The sequence below is a fragment of the Neoarius graeffei genome, chromosome 6 (genome assembly GCF_027579695.1).
Source record: "Neoarius graeffei isolate fNeoGra1 chromosome 6, fNeoGra1.pri, whole genome shotgun sequence".
In the NCBI taxonomy this organism is placed as follows: domain Eukaryota; kingdom Metazoa; phylum Chordata; class Actinopteri; order Siluriformes; family Ariidae; genus Neoarius; species Neoarius graeffei.
In genome coordinates, this window is record NC_083574.1 from 32,674,415 (window position 1) to 32,688,862 (window position 14,448).

Here is a 14,448-nt window from a genome sequence, read left to right on the forward strand (position 1 = left end):
ACGGCAGTTTTAAAGGAAATCATCCAGATACAAGACCAATATATAGACGATTGAGGATAGAGGAAAACATGAATGCATTTAAGAATGACTGACTTGCTAGTGGGCGGCACGGTGGTGTAGTGGTTAGCGCTGTCGCCTCGCAGCAAGAAGGTCCGGGTTCGTGGCCGACGAGGGCCTTTCTGTGCGGAGTTTGCATGTTCTCCCCGTGTCCACGTGGGTTTCCTCTGGGTGCTCCGGTTTCCCCCACAGTCCAAAGACATGCAGGTTAGGCTAATTGGTGGCTCCAAATTGACCGTAGGTGTGAATGTGAGTGTGAATGGTTGTGTCTCTCTGTGTCAGCCCTGCGATAACCTGCCGACTTGTCCAGGGTGTAACCCGCCTTTTGCCCGTAGTCAGCTGGGATAGGCTCCAGCTTGCCTGCGACCCTGTAGAACAGGATAAAGCGGCTAGAGATAAATGAGATGAGAGGATGAGACTTGCTAGTGCAAAACTGGGACGCGATATACAAGAATAATGATATTGACAATGCATATGAAACATTTTTGAGGATATTTGCATCACTATATAACAAATTGTCCAATTAAACAATATAGCAGGAAACATAAATACACGGATCGACCATGGATCACCAAGGGATTACAAAATGCCTGTAAAAAGAAAAATACGCTGTATAGAGAATTCATAAAACAGAAAACTAATGAGGCAGAGAATAAATATAAAAAATATAAAAATAAGTTAACTAATATTATTAGAGCTAGCAGAAAGGAATACTATCATGAAATATTAAATAAAAATAAAACAATATTAAAGGAATATGGGATTTATTAAATAATATAATCAAAAATGGCTCTAGACAATGTTACCCTCAGTACTTTATAGATAACAACATTAAGGTAGACAATATAGATGATATAGTTAATACAACCCCGATTCCAAAAAAGTTGGGACAAAGTACAAATTGTAAATAAAAACGGAATGCAATGATGTGGAAGTTTCAAAATTCCATATTTTATTCAGAATAGAACATAGATGACATATCACATGTTTAAACTGAGAAAATGTATCATTTAAAGAGAAAAATTAGGTGATTTTAAATTTCATGACAACACATTTCAAAAAAGTTGGGACAAGGCCATGTTTACCACTGTGAGACATCCCCTTTTCTCTTTACAACAGTCTGTAAACGTCTGGGGACTGAGGAGACAAGTTGCTCAAGTTTAGGGATAGGAATGTTAACCCATTCTTGTCTAACGTAGGATTCTAGTTGCTCAACTGTCTTGGGTCTTTTTTGTCGTATCTTCTGTTTTATGATGCGCCAAATGTTTTCTATGGGTGAAAGATCTGGACTGCAGGCTGGCCAGTTCAGTACCCGGACCCTTCTTCTACGCAGCCATGATGCTGTAATTGATGCAGTATGTGGTTTGGCATTGTCATGTTGGAAAATGCAAGGTCTTCCCTGAAAGAGACGTCGTCTGGATGGGAGCATATGTTGCTGTAGAACATATTACATAGAACATGTCTATACCTTTCAGCATTGATGGTGTCTTTCCAGATGTGTAAGCTGCCCATGCCACACGCACTAATGCAACCCCATACCATCAGAGATGCAGGCTTCTGAACTGAGCACTGATAACAACTTGGGTCGTCCTTCTCCTCTTTAGTCCGAATGACACGGCATCCCTGATTTCCATAAGAACTTCAAATTTTGATTCGTCTGACCGCAGAACAGTTTTCCACTTTGTTGCAGTCCATTTTAAATGAACCTTGGCCCAGAGAAGACGTCTGCGCTTCTGGATCATGTTTAGATACGGCTTCTTCTTTGAACTATAGAGTTTTAGCTGGCAAAGGCGGATGGCACGGTGAATTGTGTTCACAGATAATGTTCTCTGGAAATATTCCTGAGCCCATTTTGTGATTTCCAATACAGAAGCATGCCTGTATGTGATGCAGTGCCGTCTAAGGGCCCGAAGATCACGGGCGCCCAGTATGGTTTTCTGGCCTTGACCCTTACGCACAGAGATTCTTCCAGATTCAATGAATCTTTTGATGATATTATGCACTGTAGATGATATGTTCAAACTCTTTGCAATTTTACACTGTCGAACTCTTTTCTGATATTGCTCCACTATTTGTTGGCGCAGAATTAGGGGGATTGGTGATCCTCTTCCCATCTTTACTTCTGAGAGCCACTGCCACTCCAAGATGCTCTTTTTATACCCAGTCATGTTAATGACCTATTGCCAATCGACCTAATGAGTTGCAATTTGGTCCTCCAGCTGTTCCTTTTCTGTACCTTTAACTTTTCCAGCCTCTTATTGCCCCTGTCCCAACTTTTTTGAGATGTGTTGCTGTCATGAAATTTCAAATAAGCCAATATTTGGCATGAAATTTCAAAATGTCTCACTTTCGACATTTGATATGTTGTCTATGTTCTATTGTGAATACAATATCAGTTTTTGAGATTTGTAAATTATTGCATTCCCTTTTTATTTACAATTTCTACTTTGTCCCAACTTTTTTGGAATCGGGGTTGTAGTTTTAATTATTTTTTTTGTAAGTGTTGGACCAAACCTGGCAGAAAAAAATCCCTGATCCATTGTCATCGCAGGATTGGAATGATAACCTTATAGATAGAAATCAAAGCTCAATGTTTCTCACAGCAGTGGAAGAAAAAGAAATAATTGATATTGTAAAAAAAACTGTAAACATAAAACTTCTACTGATTATGATAACATTGATATGAAAATTGTGAAAAGGGTTATTGAGAATTTCAAAACCATTAACTTTCATCTGTAACTTATCATTCCAAACTGGCAAATTTCCAAACAAAATGAAAATAGCTAAAGTTGTGCCGCTGTATAAAACTGGGGATAGACACCACTACACAAACTATAGGCCTGTTTCTTTATTACCACAATTCTCAAAAATTCTAGAAAAAATATTCAACAACAGATTAGACAAATTCCTGGATAAGCATAAATTACTCTCTGACCGTCAATACGGATTTAGATCAAACAGTTCAACATCACTGGCATTAATGGAATCAGTTGAGGAAATCACTAACGCTATAGATCACAAACAGTACGCAATTGGAATATTCATCAACCTCAAGAAAGCTTTCGATACAATCAAGCATGATATTTTAATTAATAAACTGGAACGGTATGGGATCAGGGGGATAGTTTTGCACTGGGTGAAAAGTTATTTAAGGGATAGGAGACAGTTTGTGAAGTTGGGAGATTACACTTCCTCATGCATGGACATTGTTTGTGGTGTCCCCCAGGGGTCAGTATTGGGTACAAAACTGTTCATTCTCTACGTAAATGATATCTGCAAAGTTTCTAAGTTATTAAAATTAGTTTTATTTGCAGACGACACAAATATTTTTTGTTTAGGGTGGAATTTACAGGATCTTCTGGGGATGATCACCGCAGAACTGTCTAAATTAAAGAAGTGGTTTGACAGGAACAAATTATCTTTAAACCTTAACAAAACTAAATTCATGTTATTCGGGAATTGTAAAAGGAATACTCAAGCACTAATACAGGTAGATGGGGTTGATATTGTAAGGGTATATGAAAATAAATTTCTTGGTGTAATTGTGGATGATAAAATTGCATGGAAATCTCACATAAAACATGTACAAACCAAACTGTCACGGAGCATTTCAGTACTGAGTAAGGCAAAACACTTTCTGGACTACAAATCACTCCACTTTCTTTACAACTCACTAACATTACCATACTTAAATTATTGTGTAGAGATTTGGGGTAATACTTATAAATGTACATTACAACCATTGATTATACTGCAGAAAAGAGCCATAAGGACAATTCATAATACTGGTTACAGAGAACATACTAATCCTTTATTCTTAAAATCAAAAATACTAAAACTCACAGATCTGGTTCATTTTCAAACAGCACAAATCATGTATAGAATAATACACAATCTATTTCCAGTTAACATTCAAAAACTGTTTTTTCAGAAAGAGGGGGGGATATAATTTGAGGGGGAAAATGAACTTTAAACATCTTTTTGCTCGCACAACCTTAAAAACACATTGCATCTCAGTATGTGGAGTGAAATTGTGGAACAGACTGTTGGGGGGGCTGAAGCAATGTCCAAGCATGAGTATATTCAAACAGCGGTACAAACACATGGTATTCACTAGGTACAGGGAGGAAGAAGGGTGGGACAAGCACTAGGGTTTTTTGCACATATTTTTATTAACTTTGTTTATTTTGTTGGTACAGGTAAACATGTTTAATTACTTGTGTTTAGGAGTATGTGATTTAAAAATGGTAAATAAAAATAACAATAAAAATAAATTAATTAAAAATATATATATATATATATATATATATATATATATATATATATATATATATATAAAAGCTCGGGTCCTCTACCAGAGGCCTGGGAGTTTGAGGGTTCTGCGCAGTATCTTCGATGTTCCTAGGACTGCGCTCTTCTGGACTGAGGCTTCAGATGTTGTTCCTGGGATTTGCTGGAGCCACTCTCCCAGTTTGGGGGTTACTGCCCCAAGTGCCCCCACTACCACGGGGACCACGCAGCCCTTGACCTTCCACATCCGTTCCAGCTGCTCTTTCATCCCTTGATACTTCTCAAGTTTCTCATGTTCCTTCTTCCTGATGTTGGCGTCAGCTGGGATCGCCACATCTATCACCACCACCCTCTTCTGCTCTTTGTCCACCACCACTATGTCCGGTTGGTTAGCCAGGATCTGTTAGTCAGTCTGGAAGCTGAAGTCCCACAGAACCTTGGCCCTGTTGTTCTCAGCCACCTTCTGTGGTATGGCCCATTGGGACTTGGGTACTTCTATTCCATACTGGTTGCAGATGTTCCTGTATACTATCCCAGCCACTTGGTTGTGCCTCTCCATGTACGCTGATCCAGCTAGCATCTTACACCCTGCTACTATGTGCTGGACTGTTTCAGGGGCTTCTTTGCACAGTCTGCATCTTGGGTCTGATCTACTCTGGTAGATCCTGGCCTCTATGGCTCTTGTGCTTATGGCCTGTTCTTGTGCTGCCATGATTAGTGCCTCTGTGCTGTCTGTCAGTCCTGCATTATCCAGCCACTGGTAGGATTTCTTGATATCAGCCACTTCCTCTATCTGACGGTGGTACATGCCATGTAGAGGTTTGTCCCTCCAGGTTGTCTGTTCCTCCTCCTCCTCTGCACTCTCATCAGGGTTCTGCTGCCTGAGACATTCACTTAGCAGTTCATCCTTTGGGGCCATCTTTCTGATGTACTCTTGGATTTTCGATGTTTCATCCTGGACCGTGGTCTTGATGCTCACTAGCCCTCGGCCTCCCTCTTTCCGCTTAGTGTATAGTCTCAGGGTGCTGGACTTGGGGTGGAACCCTCCATGCATGGTGAGGAGCTTTCTAGTCTTGATATCTGTGGCTTCTATCTCCTCCTTTGGCCAGTTTATGATACCAGCGGGGTATCTGATAGTGCATACATGTTGATGGCTCGGACCTTGTTCTTACCATTCAGCTGACTTTTCGGGACCTGCCTTACTCTCTGGAGGTATTTGGCTGTGGTTGACTTCCTTGTGGCCTCTTCATGGTTTCCATTAGCCTGTGGGATGCCAAGGTACTTGTAGCTGTCTTGGATATCACCTATGTTGCCCTCTGGTAGGTCAATCCCCTCAGTCCGGACCATCTTGCCTCTCTTTGAGACCATCCGGCCACACTTGTCCAATCCGAATGACATCCCTATGTCATCGCTGTAGATCCGGGTGGTGTGGATCAGCGAGTCTATTTCTCGCTCGTTCCTGGCATACAGCTTGATGTCATCCATGTAGAGCAGGTGGCTGATTGTTGCCCCACTACGGAATCGGTACCCGTAGCCGCTCTTCGTGATGATCTGACTGAGGGGGTTCAGGCCTATGCAGAACAGCAGTGGTGATAGCGCATTTCCTTGGTATATGCCACACTTGATGTTGACTTGGGCAATGGGTTTTGAGTTGGCCTCTAGGGTTGTCTTCCACATTTCCATTGAGTTCTGGATGAAGGTCCTTAGGTTCCTGTTGATCTTATACAGTTCCAGACATTCCAGTATCCATGTGTGTGGCATTGAGTCGTAGGCTTTCTTGTAGTCAATCCAGGCAGTGCACAGGTTGGTCTGTCTCTTCTTACAGTCTCGGGCGGGCGACTGTTCTATCGACCAGTCGCTGGTGCTTGGCTCCTCTGGTGTTACTGCCAATTCCTTTCTGTGCCTCGCTCATGTATCGAGCCACATGCTTACTCATTTTTGCCGCAATGATGCCTGACAGGGCCTTCCATGTTGTGCAGAGACAGGTAATTGGCCGGTAGTTGGATGGGATGGGTCCCTTCTGGGGGTCCTTCATGATTAGGACTGTCCTGCCTTGGGTTAGCCATTCTGGGTGGGTCCCATCCCTCAGCAGCTGGTTCATCTGTGCTGCTAGGCGTTCATGGAGTGCAGTTAGCTTCTTCAGCCAGTACGTATGGATCATATCGGGGCCTGGTGCTGTCCAGCTCTTCATCCTTGACACTCTTTCTTGGACGTCTGCCATTGAGATGGTTACTGGTTCTTGTTCTGGGTTGCTGTGGTCAGCTCTTAGGTCCACTAACCATTGAGCATCGTATTTTTCCACCTCAGCTCTTGGTGGGTCTGACCGGTTGTTGTTCCCCTGCCACTGAGAGTACTGCCATTGATAAGTACACCTTGGCTGGTTCAGTGGAGAACAGCTTGTTTATTCTCCTGGCCTCTCCCTCCTTGGTGTATCTCTTCAACCGGGTGGCCAGAGCTGTTAGTCGAGCTGTTTCGAGTGCCTCTGGTATGGAGAGTGAGTTGTACTTCCTGGGTGCCCCTTTATTCACCATGTTCCCTTTCTGTAGTTCAGCTAGCTTTATCTTGGCCTCTAATCGTCTCTTCCATGGTGGATACTGTTTGTTATGTCCCGAGCCCACCTTGTGTCCAAGCATCTCCATGATTACTGTTGCTGTACTGTGTATCAGCTTGTTGGTCCCAGTGATGGTTCTTGTGGAGATTGTCTTCAGAGCAGCATTCACATCTACTCGTAGATCTTCTGAAGGTACTTGGCAACTCAGCTTCGGTATTCATCGGGGGCTCCAGGTTTCCTTCTCAGGTCAGCTCTTGTGTTGAGGCTGTTAGCTGTTGGGGCTTGGTACCCAATCTCTGGTTGTGGGGATGATGATATCTCCCCGCTGACCTGTCTTCCTGGCTCCCCCTTTCAAAGTTTCCAATGGTCCCACATTCGCTGCATGTATCCCCTCTCTCTGGGATTCCTTGTATAGTAGCATTCCAGCAAATCCGTATTTTCTGTCCTTGTCCATCGATGTCTTGTTCCAGTAGCCCATTTCTCATCAGTTTGCCCTGGTTCCCTAGCAACTGACGCAGACCTTGTTGACCCGGGCGACGTCTGAGCCGGTATGACTCTATCAGTTCACTCTATCTTCACTCATTCCTGAGGTAGGCTGATGTATCATGAGGGGACCTAAGGACCCTTACTGGATGATGTTTTGCCCCGACCGGGATTTGAACCCCGATCTCCCGCATCATAGTCAGTGAGCATTACCAGTGAGTGTACTATCCAGCTGATATATATATATATATATATGTAGTAAATAGTATTATTAATTAATTGGAAAAGGGGTAGGATTAAATAAGCTAATGCTTCTTCCTACTCCTTTTCAAATGTTAATATTGTTTCTATTGTTTTTAATTGAATTAAGTGTTTTTATTCTTTTTTTTCTTCTCTTCTGTTTTGTACTACTTTGATATGTTTGAAATAAAGCCTTCATTCATTCATTCATTCATTCATTCATTCATAATTACGAAGACATATTTGTTCCTTTCTTTGACACTGCCTGCCATGCGCCAGACACAGCATCATGACATTTATTATGGTGTGACTCTGCTGGGTGCCTGGTGGACATCAGTGAACCAGCGCTTTCTCTTTACATCATTGCTATATAGTTATGATCAAATATTATCGGACATAAGAACTAATCAATATCGATCCACGGTAGTTTTAGATTGTATTTAAAACTACGGAAAGATTCTCATAATTGCTATTGAACTACACAATAATTACATTTACATGAGTATCCAAAGTAAGAAATCATTCAGGCAAAAAAAAAAAAGCATACAATGCAAAGACACATTGCCCGTTATGGGGGAAAAAAAACCCCACAGTCGAATAAAAACCTTCAGGGGGAAAAAAAAACCCTACTGGAAAACATACTCCCTGATTGAATGTAACGTATGAGCTCTGAGGGTCAGACCTGCAATCTTGGTATTTCAAACTAATGTCAAACAGTTGTCTGGATTCAACGGTCAATTGTCCAATAAGCTAGTGGACTTATAAAACTTTTAGCTAGTTTTATCTGAAACTGTCGAATATTTTCTGTGAAATGTGTTGGTAAATAATCCCATGCTATTTTTTAAAAAGCAAATTAAAAATCAGCACTGGATTAAAAATCTTATGTAAATAAAGATTCAAATTTCATTGTCTGGTGGTCAAGTGTTTGAGGTGCGTTACCTTGCACTTACGATTGGGTTCCCTGTGGTGGTACATGGACGTCGTATGGTCGCAAAACCTATCAAAAATCAGGTTTACCATATTCTCTTAAGTACGGAGCTTCTCTTTGTGCGCAGGGAGCTCTGCTTTGAGGGTGTCTTAAGTGGTGCAGTGGTCGAAGTGTTTGCCCTGTCATCACATATTAAGATCCTAGACAGTGGCTAGGGATTGGGAACCATTTTGGGATACAGTTGGGTTTGAATAAGGGAAAAATGCCAACAAAGTATGTATATGTATTTTCAGAAAAAAATGAGCAGTGTCTGAACAGGATATCTAGAAATTTCAGTTAACAATCAAACTATCTCTTTCAATGATGAAAAATAAATTCCTCAGTATTAGGACCCGACCAGTGTGGAAATTGTTGCTGGTACTATGGATTTACACATCCATAGTGGATGGATTTAAATACCAGGTTAACCATTTGAGACATCAGTATTTGAAAACAGAAATCACCCTGTGCTGGTCGTTCTACTCATGATCCATATGAAGTCAGTGAAGACCTAAAAAACAAAATATGCATATAGAAATAATTTGCTTTAGAAAGCAGCAATGTTGTCCTGTACATGTTAGAGAGAGATTAAAAAATATATATATTTTTTTTAAGTCTCTCGACCTGTCAAGTTTTATTTTCATACAGGCGGAAACAGGAAGTCAGATATGAAGCTTGTGGGGCAAAAGCGAGATAATACATTTTCAATAACATTCTTCCGTTAAACATCTTAGGTTTAGATTTTCACTTGGTGGCATAAAGTTTCAGTTTTAAAGAACATTAGAGCCTGGGCTTCTACAGCAGGGCTACAGGGTAAAATACTGAGCTAACATTTAGTAAAATGTTTTTTTATCAAAAACATGTATAGCACCAACAGGACAAATGTTTCATTACTATGGAAAATATTTAATTGTGATCTTAAGTACACTTTTTTAAAATCCTAGTGGTTAACCAAGTGCCCATTCATTAACTCTTATTAATAATCAAATATTAAAATTAAACACAAACTCTCAAAACCTTAAATCATTTTTAATAATCTACAGCCTTCTAACTTACACACACCTCTTTGTGAGAAATTAGTGTTTACGAGCATCTCAAGCGTTGTTGTTGGTTGCTCAAAATAGCATCACGTTTATGAATTTTGCTGTCCAGTAGAAGGTTTAAAGAGACTTTATTGTTCTCTAATATTGGCTGATTCTTATATGCCTAATAGTATATTAATCTGGTCATTTTTAATGTTCATCTGTATTATTTTTGGGAAACCATGGCCAAATGCAGTGTTTCTCAACCACTGGTCCATGATTTACACCCCCCAAGTTGAAGCTAATTTTTAGGAGGGCACAGTAAGGGTTGCATCCGACATCATATCTGATTCATTAGATATGCAAGACAGGAAGTGATGGTCAGCTAAGCTCACTGTTCACAAAGCGTTACTATCGCTGGGGCGCCTTGCTAGTTGTTAAAGTGCCCTGTGCTTGTGTTGTTTTGGCAGAGCTCGACATTAAAGGCGTCATGCAGTGGCGATAAAAGTCGCATTATTCTGCACCAGAATGCTTTCGAGATTCAAAATAAATTGACCGTCGATTTTTCAAAAGCTTCCCGCGGTTGTAATCGGTCCTTATTTGGTCATGCCCATCACTTGAAATTTCCCGCGTTCGCAGCGCCCCCCTCTCGGTCAATGGAACAGCTGCGTGACGTCATACCAGTAACCACTCGGTGCAGTTGCAATGGCGGACACACCAGAAAATAGAAGCGATGCTGAGGAAATTAGCTTTGATTTTACCGATACAGAAGAAGAAAATGGCCCACAAGTAGAGATTTTGACAGCTGAATGTCCTGGTGGTATCCAGCCTTACAGATTTGAACCCGAGCGCTCATCTTCAGAAGAAAATGAGGACAGTTCTGACGACAACAGAAACAAAGACGAGAATGAAGAAGACCGGCGACTTGAAGACTTGTTTTGGTTGGTTTCTCTGACTAAATCACTACTTGTATGTATTTTTAAAGACCATTTTCACTTGAATTAGAATGCTGTGTGATTAATCTATGATTATGCGTAATACTGATAGCTGTAGGGGGTGAAAGTATAGCTAGAAAGATTGAATTCTAGCAACTTGACAGCTTGCGATCTCACGAAATGCAGTGGGCCTTCTGATACAGTAGACCCCTTGATATTCCAGTTTTCATCATTTTCCTTTTATTGCGGTTGATTTTAACTTGATATTCAGTATGTTATAGGCTGGGAGTATTGAGCTTTGTATTGTATTGTTTAGTAAACGTACAATCGTCAGTAATAAGTGATAATTATTAGTTAAAGGCAGCTCTGTGGCATAAATCTTTCAATTAATCTTCTGTCATCCATTTGCTAAAATTATGTGCCACATATGTTATCAAGACAACACTTCATGTGACAAAGAAAGATATGACAAATACATAAATGTATGAAAATCATTTTGTACAATTAATGATTGATACATAGAAACACTTAAAACGTGTTTTTAAAAAAATATTTTTTTCCATCAATACCTAGCCATGACCTTGAAATCAGATCCATTGATAACAACAGTCACAAATAGTGTTCAGTGTTCGTTGTTACAGCCAAACACAATACACCGATTAGGCATTTTGTATCACAGAATATTAATACATCATTTCATAGTGTTTTGAGTGTTCAAAACTATCCACAAACTGAATAAATCCACAAAATCCGCAATGTAAACAACTCTAGTAAACGCACGCTATAGAGAAAACATGGCGACAGGCCAGCATCACCCAAGGGAGGTTACTGGTACGACGTCACACATAAGTTGACCTAGTTAACGGCTGGCTGCCTAAATTTGGCTGTGCGCGTCAACTTTAAATGCTTGTAGCGGGCGCATCGTGACACTGAGATCGCGGGAAACCGAGGGGCTTGAATAACCCACCAAACCCGACATTTTGACACATGATATAGCCTGATTGCTGAAATTACCGCACGACGCCTTTAACTTTTTTAATCCATTTGTCCAGTCAGACAAGTAGCAAGGTTTTTCACTTGTCCTGACCATAACCTTATTATTACTATGCATTTACTAGTTCATTGAAAGGAAAGTGATAAACTTTGTAATCAAAAAGCAGGTATAGTTATGATGATCATTATGCTTTAATTATTTTTAGTTTTTCAATAAAACTGTAACTATAAACAAAAACTATCCAAAGCCCCATGATGGTGCATGTGTTGTTCTAACCCATTACCTGATCTGCAGTTTTAAGAGTTAGACTCACACAAATTCAAAGCTTCTGGAGGAAATAAAGTTACGTCTTGATTAATCCAGTAAAACATGATGTATAAATTAAAGAAATAAAACTGAAAGAAAACAAGTTGGACATGATGAGGGCAATAATCACGTTGTGAATGAAAACAAACCGTAAGTGAGTTTGGCATTGTCGTAAAATTCACACAAAATATTTTGACATTTGTGATGGTTAATGTGTACCATACAAAAAATGCAATGAATTTCCAAAGGAAATGAAGATTCACCACAGATATTTATTTAATTGAGGTATATGATCGTCAGTTCTCCGATTTCGATGAATTCAAAGTCTAATAATCTATAATTGGATATTGCAATGTGGTTATTTTTACACACACACACACACACACTTGCTGTACTTGACTTCCCCGGAATTTCATAAACAATAACATGGCGAGATCACTGAGGGGATTGAACTAGTTTTGTTGGGACTTTATTGATGTAACTCTTGAATAATTGCTATTAAAAATGGCAATTTTCAATAATCCCTAAAAGATATAAAAGTATAAGGTATTGTTACTATATTGTCTAGGTTGGTTATATGTGATACTCTGTTGAGGGATTTTCTCTATGCAGTAAACCAAATTAGATCAGCCTTTGTGTAGAAAATGTGATAAAATCTGTAGACTACTTATACTATTTGTGAACTGCTTATTACTATTAATTAACTTTTTTAATATTCTATTGCAACTTGAAGCAAGTCTTCAAGGAGTTTGGCCTCATCATGTAGCCTTAGTAGCAAGCCAGCTCATATAAATTATCTGCACATGAACAAATGACACTGTTCAACTCACCCCAACATGTCTTTTACAATCATTTACCCTGCCATGGACAATGCTAAAGTCACTGTTACAAACAGTCCAGCCCGCAACACCATCATTATTTTTTAAAGACACAGACTACACTTTCATGTAGCCTGAGGTGAAGTGGGTTTTGTATTTTCATTTTTTGGGGCACTCTGCCATGACGCTCCTGGATGCACTGAAATGATGAAGTCTCAGTCCAGGAGAGAAGATGTTAAGCCCGCCCACACAGAAAACTGATTGTTCTACTTAGCAAGACAGAGCAATCAGGATGCTTCTCTCTCTCTCTCTCTCTCTCTCTCTCTCTCTCTCTCTCTGCATGCTTGCTCTAGAGTCCAGGATATTGTATTTAATTTGCGGGCATCAGGGAGCAGCTATGCGAGAGACTCCTGGAACTTCTGGAAAAGTTGGGAATAATTCAGCTTGTCCCGTCAGACAGGCCGATGCAGATTTGACCTGTTCGGACCAAACATTTGGTCATCCTGGACAGTCAGACTACTCTTAATGTCGAGCCCTGTTTTGGGCTGCTCGAATCGAACAAACCATGAAACTGATAAAAGTTTCTTCTGGGTTCCCCGTGAAGTGATTTAAAAAAAGGGTGAAAGGGCAAAGGATTTTCCCAAAAGATGATGAGAAAGGTGGCTCTTGAACCTTTCGCTGTGGTGGAAGAGAGCCAAGTCGAAGAATGCTCGAGTTGGCAGTGATCACTTTGTGAAAGATTTGTAAATTTCTCCAATTCATTTCATTTGTATTCGCAAATCACTTTTCTCACCATTTTTCCATTATTTCATGATATTTTGAAGTTCAGGAGACACTTAAAGGGACAGTCCACCGTACTTCCATAATGAAATATGCTCTTATCTGAATTGAGACGAGCTGCTCCGTACCTGTCCGAGCTTTGCGCGACCTCCCAGTCAGTCAGACGCAGTCAGACGCGCTGTCACTCCTGTTAGCAATGTAGCTAGGCTCAGCATGGCCAATGGTATTGTTTGGGGCTGTAGTTAGATGCGACCAAACTCTTCCACGTTTTTCCTGTTTACATAGGTTTATATGACCAGTGATATGAAACAAGTTCAGTTACACAAATTGAAACGTAGCGATTTTCTATGCTATGGAAAGTCCACACTATAATGACAGGCGTACTAACACCTTCTGCGCGCTTCGGCAGTGCATTGATATCTGAGCTCCGTATCAATGCGCTGCCGAAGCACACAGAAGGTGTTAGTACGCCTGTCATTATAGTGCGGACTTTCCATAGCATAGAAAATCACTACGTTTCAATTTGTGTCACTGAACTTGTTTCATATCACTGGTCATATAAACCTATGTAAACAGGAAAAACGCGGAAGAGTTTGGTCGCATCTAACTACAGCCCCAAAAAATACCATTGGTCATGCTGAGCCTAGCTACATTGCTAACAGGAGTGAAAGTGCGTCTGACTGACTGGGAGGTCACGCAAAGCTCGGACAGGTACGGAGCAGCTCGCCTCAATTCAGATAAGAGCATATTTCATTATGGAAGTACGGTGGACTGTTCCTTTAAGTCCTCAGATGTGTTTTTGTTTACTCTTTGAACGTGGTCACATTGTAAACCAACGCATATGTAATCTGCATAATACTCAGGTCTTTGAAGGTGTTTCTGTGGATCTGGGTCTTTGTGAATTATTTAGCTGGAAGAGAAGAACAGGGAGGTTTGAGAATCAAGTGGCTGTGGTTTGTTTACACCTGATACTAAAACTTGTAGCGTCCTAGCAATCATCGCAAA

General features: G+C 40.5%; 1 protein-coding gene across 1 annotated transcript in view; it reads left to right on the forward strand.

Moving 5' to 3' along the window:
• The window catches only part of shkbp1 (SH3KBP1 binding protein 1), an 83,263-nt gene that overhangs the window by 3,306 nt on the left and 65,509 nt on the right, over positions 1–14,448 (forward strand). The gene's annotated exons all lie outside the window — the stretch shown is intronic.